Source organism: Trichechus manatus, unplaced genomic scaffold (genome assembly GCF_000243295.1).
Source record: "Trichechus manatus latirostris isolate Lorelei unplaced genomic scaffold, TriManLat1.0 scaffold00035, whole genome shotgun sequence".
In the NCBI taxonomy this organism is placed as follows: domain Eukaryota; kingdom Metazoa; phylum Chordata; class Mammalia; order Sirenia; family Trichechidae; genus Trichechus; species Trichechus manatus.
The window spans coordinates 13,673,185-13,682,796 of NW_004443971.1; the positions used below are offsets into that span (position 1 = coordinate 13,673,185).

The 9,612-nt window shown below is 40.1% G+C and overlaps 1 protein-coding gene across 1 annotated transcript in view; it reads right to left on the bottom strand.

The window, feature by feature from the left end:
• LOC101340291 (protein phosphatase 1 regulatory subunit 12B-like) overlaps positions 1-9,612 on the bottom strand; it is a 94,898-nt gene that overhangs the window by 15,944 nt on the left and 69,342 nt on the right. The gene's annotated exons all lie outside the window — the stretch shown is intronic.

Below are 9,612 nucleotides of genomic sequence, written 5' to 3' on the forward strand. Positions count from 1 at the left end.
CATTAAACTGTCCCTGGAAGCCACTGGTACTTCATTCAACACAGCATGAAGGCCCAGTACACCACAGGGCAAGTATGGCATGACAGCATATCTGACTAAAGAGGAACCGAGTAGGGTGACCATGCTTTAAGGTGACCTTTCCCCATGAAATCCTTCTCTCTTTAAATCAGGGGTTACATTAATCAGAATTCTCTTGTGTGCTTTTTCTTTCTTTATTTATTTTCATTTGTTGTTGTAGTTTAAATGAAGTTTTACATTTCAAGTTAGTCTCCACACAAAAATTTATACACTGTTATGTGACCCTAATTGCTCTCCCCATACTGTGACAGCACACTCCTCCTTTCCACACCTGATTTCCCATGTCCATTCAACCAGCTCCTAACCCTCTCTGCCTTCCCGTCTCACCTCCGGAAAGAAGCTGCCCGTTTAGTCTCTTGTATCTACTTGAGCTAAGAGGCACACTGCTCACAAGTATCACTTTATGTCCCACAGTCCAGTCCAATCCCTGTTTGAAGAGTTGGCCTTGGGAATTGTTTTAGTTCTGGGCTGATAGAGAATCCGGGGGCCATGCTTTCCAAGGTTCCTCCAGTCTCATTCAGATCATTAAGTCTGGTCTTCTTACTAGAATTTGAGTTCTGCACCCCAACTTTCTCCTGCTCCATCTGGGACTCTGTTGTGTTCCCTGTCAGGGTGGTCATAGATGGTAGCTGGGCACCATCTAGTTCTTCTGGTCTCAGGCTGATGAAGTCTCTGGTTTATGTGGCCCTTTCTGTCTCTTGGGCTAATACTTTCCGTATGTCTTTGGTATTCTTCATTCTCCTTTACTCCAGGTGGTTGGGACCAAGTGATGCATCTTAGATGGGCGCTTGGAAGCTTTTAAGACCCCAGACGCCACTCACCAAAGCAGGATTCTTGTGTGCTTTTGCAAAGTGGACACATGCTAACTTCAATCTTGGTGATTCTCTTTCAATGGATCTATAGTGGGGCCTTCCCATACGTGCTTTTAAAATGTCTCCCAGGCGATTCTGACGTATAGCTCTGGTTAAGCACTACTGCACTAAACAAAATTTTTTACCGTGAAGACATGCCCCATTTGAGATGGGGCAGTAAGAAAAGTGCGCGGGGTATCTTTCATGCTCATACACTTAGAGTTCTTTGAGAATCCTAAAACTTGCAAATCTGAAATTCAGGACAATTCTGGGTTTACTCCATTTGTCCATTTATATTTATCTCCGGTAAGAGCCATATGCATATCCCACACTCTCAATGACCACTTTAACAACATCAACTAAGGTTTTTTTCTCTTTACTTGAAGGCTTTTTTTAAAAAAAAAAGAAACTGAATTTTAATCAGCTCTCAAGAATTACTTAATATATATGAAAGTACAAAAGCAAAACTGACGCTGGGCTGTTGGCTATGCTCCCTCACTGGCTTTGTGGTAAGGTCCAGCCTGACAGCACCTGGGTGAACTCAAATTCACAACCAGGGAAAACGGAAAACTGGGACATGTCAAAGACAAGCAAATGCCAAGGCTCTGTTGTGTTTAAGAGTTCACTGTGTGTAGAGTCCGATAGGGGTGGAAGAACAAGCAGCATGAGGAAGCCAGGAGAATAATGTGCACATCATTAACAAGCTTGTCAGAAACATCACAGGGAAAACACACAAGTAATTGCTACGACAATAATAGTAGTAACTGGCGGGCTCCAACTAAGAAGGCTTCCTAAAAGAAGGGAATTTTAAGAAGATGGTTTTAGAGAAATACATACATCCACTTACACACATATACACGCACGAACATATATACATTTTTTACAAAAACATTGTTATGGGAGGTTTCCCGAAAGTTTCTTTATCTGAGACTCATTCCTATCTTGTTTCCAGTTATATCCTCAGTGACAGAACATGGTAGGTGCTCAATAAACACTCACTGAACTGAATTTTTAATGTTTCTGGGAAGCAGTGTGATGACCCTGGCTGAACCTAAGTGCTAATTTCTGCTCTGACATCTTCTAGCCATGTGACCTTGGGCAAATTACCAATTACTCTTTTTCTTTTTTTAATTAATTTTTTATCATGCTTTAGGTGAAAGCTTACATAGCAAAAATTAGTTTCCCATTCGACAGTTTGTATATAAAGTGTTCCATGACATTGGGCACATTCCCCACAATGTGTCAGCACTCTTTCCATTTCCGCCCTGGGATCATTTCCTTTTGTCTGCATTTTCTACCCCTTCCTGCTTTCTATTTGTGCTTTTGGGCAAATGTTTTTCTTTTGATCTTATATAATTGATTGTTCTAAGGAACATGTTCCTCTCGGGTGTTATTGTTTATTTTATGGGCTTGTCTATTGTTTGGCTGAAAGGTGGTCTCTGGTAATGGCTTCAGTTCCAGCTCAGAAGGGGGTCTTAGGGCAATAGTCTCAGGGGTTCCTCCAGTCTCTGTCAGACCAGTAAGTATGGTCTTTTCTGTGAATTTGATTTTTTGTTCGACATTTTTCTTCACTCTGTCCGGGATCCTCTGTTGTGATACCAGTCAGAGTAATTGGTAGTAGTAGCAGGCATCATCTAGTTCTTCTGGTCTTGGGGTTGTGCAGGGTGTAGTTCATATGGTCCATTAGTCCTTTGGACTAATTGCTCCCTTGAGTCTTTGGTTTTCTTCACTCTCATTTGCTTTGGACAGGAAGAGACCAATAGTTGTATCTTACACAAAGAATAAAACCACATACACACCAAACCCACTGCTGTTGAGTTGATTCCAACTCATAGTGACCCTACAGGACACAGTAGAACTGCCCAATAGAGTTTCCAAGGAGTAGCTGGTGGATTCGAACTGCCGACCTTTTGATTAGCAGCTGAGCTCTTAACTACCGCGCCACCAGGGCTCCAGTTATATCTTAGATGGCACCAATTACTCATATTGTAAGGATTAAATGGGATAATTATGAGGAAGTACACACTTAAAATGTCCCTCCCCTGCTCCAGCCCCCTTCTACCCTCTTTCATTTTTTATTTATAAGGATACTATGCAGACTGTTGCTGGCAGTTAGAGCATCAGGTTAACTTAAGACCTTTGATCCAAGGAACTGAGTTCACATGCAACCAAAGGAGATAATAATTGAGTTTCTCTCACTACTTCTAGGCAGAACAGACTTCAAACTATATCATCCACATAGGAGAACCATTCTTGACAATCTCTCCAAAGATAGGCTTTCCACACTCTCTCTTAGGTATACAAAAATGACCCATTTATAATCAAACTGGTCTACTTTGTGCCTTTTCTACCTTCTACTGAGATATAAACACATTTCTGCTTGGTGTGCACAGACTGAGGCCTGATGGACTTCCTGACAATTAAATCGTCTTTTTGCTGGCTGTTTTCCTGAAATGTGGTGGCCATACTGAAAACACACACACACACACCCATAGTTTCCTCTTTATAAATACCTAATTTGTTGGGTAAGATTTAAGTTACTTTTTCTGCTTTAAATTCTGCTGTGTAGACTCTGGCAGCTGCCTCTATAGTAAAGAAACAAGCTTTTGTCTTCACTAGAACAGGGAAAATTGGATTTTACCAGGTATCAATCTTAGCTGTTATACACACACACACACGCACAGAAGTATGCTAATCATTTCTATTAATTTAGTCCTAAAATAATGGTGTGTAATTAACCCTTTTCATTGAGAATGTTCTGGAAGCACAATGAAACTATTTATGCCCTGTCATCAGCCCTAAGAAAGTGCTCAGATGTTTGACTGGACAGTATGGCTGTGTATACCGTATGGCCTCCACTGAGGAGGGAGACGTAAAATACAAAGGTTAGTATTACCATGCAGCAGTCAGAAAAAGCCCTTGGGGTTCCTGGATATGTAAACGCAGATTCCACAAGGTTTTTAAGAGGTCTGATTTTTCCACAGATGAGAGCATGTGGCGGGAGGTGATGTGAATGGTGTTCAAACTTGTCATTGCCACACCAGTTCTTGCCCCTACAGGCTTACAGCAGGAGGTGTTTCCTAAAGATAGCCAGCTAAGATGCTGGTGAATGACACTCCCACTTCTGCCTGCCAGGAGGAACTAAAAGCAAATACCACAATCTGTTGTTTATCATCTTTTAAAGGTGTGTTAAGATTCCTTGTTATCTTTTTTTTTTTTTGGTGGGGTGAACTTTTATAAAAACGTGTAGGTGATGAGTGATCTAGGCACAATTCATCTAGATCCAGGTATCAGGGAAAAGAGAGCTTCCAAGTTAATTCTTGATCTTTCCTCACTTCGTCTAACACTCCCCGCTCTCCCTCCAGCTTTCATTTGACTTCTGGAGCTATTTGGAATCCTTGGATTTTTTCTTATTGCCTTCAAGGGCTAGTCTTAGCAATGTCCTAGGAAGGTCAACCCAACCAATTAGGAGAGAGCTCTCTTCATAAAACCTTAGGGATTACCAATATTTGGATATTAATAAGTAACAGTTAATATAATGCAAACAATATTATTTTAAAGAAAGAAGAAAATTGAAATTTCTCAAGAAGACAGTCTTCTCACTGCAATAGACATGGTTTTCTCAAGTTTTTTGGCCTAAGAAGAATGTTCTTATAGGCTGGAAGGCAAGATAGCTTAAAAAAATATACAAGATTTAGTATTTAATTCCCCTTCTGATAAAAGAAAATGGCGTAGGTTTAGATCATACTTCCTGATTTTCAATGGTGGAATACCCCTGGAAACTATTGTTTGGTTTGACTTCTTGATATCCTAGATAATCTGGGGTTTGATGAAAAAACACTGGTTAGATTTAGAGAGAAAAGTGTGGGTTTCTTGAATAAAAGAGCAGGGTGGCTGAATTGGTACAAAGATTTAACTTCAGGTTTTCTTTTTCATCCTGCTGTCACTCAGACTAAGCTCAGGTCACAGTGCCAGTGCTGACACTGCTTGTCTTTCTAAAAAGCTAACTGCCTACACTTTAGGGGGACTACTGAGAAAATATGGAGAGCAAGAGATAAGACAGAGTGAGAGTTCTCCTAAGTGGTCTCAGAGGAACAGTGAGCCAGAAAGTGACATTATAAGAGGCAAGCAGAACCCAAGATGGGGAAATGAATACCGAAGTTTCTCCTAGAGGAATGGATTCTAAGACCTTATCCTGGAGAACAGGAGATAAGGAGTCCTAGAACACAGGGTTTAGGGACGCCAGTCAAATCTATGATTTTCTGGAGGCTAGGAATGCTGTTTCCTCTTACCTATGTTCTGACAGTAGTCACTGAGTGGTGCAAACAGCTAAACACTTGATTACTGGCCAGGTTGGCAGTTCAAACCCACCCAGGGGTACCTCGGAAGACAGGACTGATCTGCTTCTGAAAGGTCACAGACTTGAAAACCCTGTGAAGCAGTTCTACTCAGCACATATGGGGTCACCATAAGTCAGAAACAACTTGATGGCAACTTAACAATAATAACATGTTCTAGAAAAAACCTCATCCTTCGGTTTTCTCTCCTCTATGCGTGCTCTCTCTTTTTTTTTTTTAAATAAAATAGTTATTCTCACTCTACCTTTTAGGTAGGGTCTGAATAGCTAATCTGTAAATGATGACATCAGATATTTTAGAAAAGGCATGAGTCTTCCATCCAATTTGCAGGTTAATATACAAATGTATTATGTCATATGCTCTAATCAGGAAGTTTCAGAGCATCTTTAGTCTTTAAGATTGTTGCTCTACCTTCGATTGAAGACAAATGAATGATAGCCATTAAGAGGAGACTCTCTGGTGAGTCTGAACTAGATAAACACTGTTCAGAGAAGGAATTACTTTCACAGCTTTTATGGCCCTATCAGGGGCAGTAGATATTGTGAATGAGATACTGGAGCAGAAGGGGCTAAAAGCTGCTCAGAAACGAATATGAAGACAGAGAGTAGAGGTAAGAAGAATGATTAGCTAGATGGACAATAGTTTTAAAAATGCCCCCAAAACAAGAAGCAGGCTCCTTCTTTTCATACCTCTTGAAATTCTTCCATAATAATCTCATTGCCTGAGCTCTGTTTCTAATAAAAGAATAGAGTGACGATCACCATTAATTCAGATGGCAGTGGTGGAAAGGGACAGGAACTAGGCTGGTTTTGATTTGTGAAATGTGGAGGGCTCTCAAAACACCAGAGACTAGCTTAGAAAAATCCCCACGAAACCTTTTAACTTTAAAGTTATCAGGAGTTCAGGAAGGCACATAATTAAAACCAAACTCCTTTGTCCAAGTTTAAAATAAAACCGTGGCTCTGTAAAGCTGGGCCCAAGGGAAAGGAATGAGACCAAGTCACATGGCTACTGCCAAAGATAAAACAGGGGCAACTCATGTTCCGTTGGAGTTAGAGCTTGACCCCACAGTGATGGGAAAAAATCTCCTATTTACATTTTCCTTGAAGAGGGACTAACCAGAAGGAACATTTTATAGTTAATGTTCTCATGCACTAGCGGAGCCAGGGAAACAATCTGAGCTATTCTGGGATGGCCCACAGAGAACCAGCCATCCTCTTCAGGGTTCTCAGATTAATGACTGATGATAACCAAGCCAATGATGTGAGTACGGCTGCAGCAAGGATCCTTCAGATCTTGAAGGTCACTGAAAACCTAATCATTATCTGTGTTAATTGCAAAATAATATAATTTTAGAACTTTTTGTGTTTAAGAATCTTTATAGTTCCATATACATGCTTAAGAGAGACAAAGGTTTTCTAGCCTTCTACCTCCAGAAAAGAGTGCCCTTCATAACTCAAACAGATGGGGTTCTTGGGAAACTTTAAAGGAGAGTCTAGCCCTGGTGGTGTACTGACTAAGAGCTTGGCTACTAACCAAAAGGTCAGCAGTTCGAACCCACCAGCTGCTCCCTGGAAACCCTATGGGGCCATTTTCCTCTTTCCTACAGGGTCACTATGAGTCAGAATCAACTAGACGGCAATGAGTTTGGTTTTGGTTATCAGTCTCTAGCTTTGTTTGAAATGGATCTTTCTGAGCCTGTATTGTCCCAGTAATATATCTGGGGATCCTGCACAACTTGGAAATACATACAAGAGTAGGAAAAAAAAAAAAAACCTTCAAGATTTATGCAGATGTGGCATTAGAGGACAGGGATGATGAGGCCTGTATTAGTTTTCTATTGCTGCTGTAACAAATTACCAAAGTGCCTTAAGACAACACCTATTTATTAACTCATAGTTCTGTAGGTCAGAAGTCCAGCACAGCTCTGCTGATTTCTCTGCTTGGGCTGTCACTAGACTAAAATCAAGGTGTCTGCTGGCTGGGTTCTTATTTGGAAGATCTGGGGCAGAATTCGCTTCCAAGCTGATTCAGGTTGTTGGGAGAATCCAGTTCCTTGTGGCTGTAGGCCTTGGGTCCCTGTTTTCTTGCTGGCTGTCAGCTAGTGGCTGCTCACTGCTTGTAGAGGTGCCCACATTCCTTCTCACACGGCCCCCTCCATCTTCAAACCAGCAAAGTCACACAGAATCCTCTTTACACTTGGAATTTCTCTGGCTTCCCCTTGTGCACCAGCTGAGAAAGCTTTCTACTTACAAGCACTCACATGATTAGATCACCTGGCCCACCTGGAAAACTTCCCTGTGGTAAGGTCAACTGTGCCATATAGCAGAACACAACCATCAGAGTGATAGCTCATTATGTTTATGGGTTCTAGGGAGTAGTCTGGGACATCTTTGGGAAGCCATTTTCGAAATTCTGACTAACACAAGGATACTCCTTTAAAAAAAAAATGGTCTAGTTTATAACATCCTCAAAGTAAGAAATATGCATTGTACACAGCCTCTCAGCTGCAGTTGGGTGATTATTAGAATAAAGCCAAAAGCACTGCCTTTGCTGCGAAAAGTGGCATCCATGTGGGCAGACGTACGTATGTGTCAGAGAGTATACTTCTGGCAAAAATTAGCTTCAAAGAGCAAATATTTAATCACAGATATCTTTATCATATTATATTTCTTGATTTTTCTTTACCAATTACTAAATACATATGAAACAGAAACAGCTAAATAGGAAAGTCAAGAAATACAGCACTTATCATGGGTTTATATTATAAATATTTCTGAAAACTCTCATTTGCCAGATTGGAACTACCCTATCAATTTAATATTACATGTAGAAATGAGATTATATAATATCACCTCATATATTTTAGTAAAACTCACTCATATTTTAAAAGAAAATCGCTAAGTTAATTAAATGACATAAAAAGAGATTAATAAGTACATTACATGATAGAAACAGACTCATCTTTTGTTGTACCTAAAACCTTAGCTGGAACCTACTTCTCCATTATGTTACCTAAGTATTATCAGAATTTTAAAACTCGTATTTTCTATGAAGGTCTGTACCTTTTCTCTGTAGATATTCCCAGTTTCTGAAGATTTTCTGAAAGTCACAAAACTAATCTACAAGAAAATGTATGAATATACTAAGGCCTACCTAAAATATCAGAGGCAAGTCATTTTATGTCTAAAGATAATTCATAAACTCTTGCGATCCATAAATACGTTTGCAGACTCAGGTATATTCTCTATCTAGCCTTTCACACACTGCATACTATCCATGTTGAAAATGACCAATAGGAGAATGAGTTGCTATAAAAACTAGTGGCTCTAGCATAGGGGGTCACATCTCTCATATTTAACATTTATTTTTATTTTCCCCATATGGTAGGATTTTAGGTCCACACTGGTATGCACGGCCACCTGAAACCATAGCAGCCCAAGAAATACATTCACATAATTAAAAAAAACAAGTTCAGTGAACATATAAGAAGCCTGAACACGTCCCCAAAAACACTGGTAGAAAATTCTGCATGTAAGTCATAAATTTAAAAAGTCCCTGTTGTTGTTATTATTGGTGTATGACGTCAACCTTAAATGACAGAGTAGGCCTTAAATCCCATTGGTTGACTGAGTTTCATTCTTTTTCGCTAATTCAGTTTCCAGGTTTCTCCCCATTACTCCGTCAAGGCTCTTTAATAGATGTTGTTACCGACTACCGTTGCACCTCTTCAGGCATTAAGCTTCCTTAATGGATTTTTTTATATGGCAAATGTCACAGTCTAGAAACCTACTTGGGTAGCAGTTAATTGTAATTTTATTTGGACTAGGCTGTGAATCAAAACCTTTGTGAAGGGGTTAGCGAGGCTTCCCAGACCTCACTTTTCAAGGAGATAAGTACTCACGACCTTAGTAACGTAAGGTAAGACTTTATTACTAAGTGGGTTCCACATAAAGTCAGGGACTTCCTTTGTTGTTAGTCTTTTCTCTTTCTGTTCCTACAGAAACCAAAATATTAACTCACATATTTAGGAGCCACAGATACACTAGCAAACTGCAATAAACAAGAATCTGAATTGCCTTGGGAAGATCTATGACTGGCCTACGTTTCATAAAAAGGGTTATCTAGTGTGTTGCTGACTCCTTTCCAGATGGCCCAGTGGGATATGAGCAGAGAGATCAAATCTTAAATAGGCAGTGGCGTTCGCCCCTTGTAAGTATTATGTAGCGTCTCTGTGTGTCTAGCTCTGTGAGTAGTATTTAGAAGAATGAAACAGACATTTACAGAAGTCTAAGACATGGTTCCCTGATCTCAAATAGGTCTTC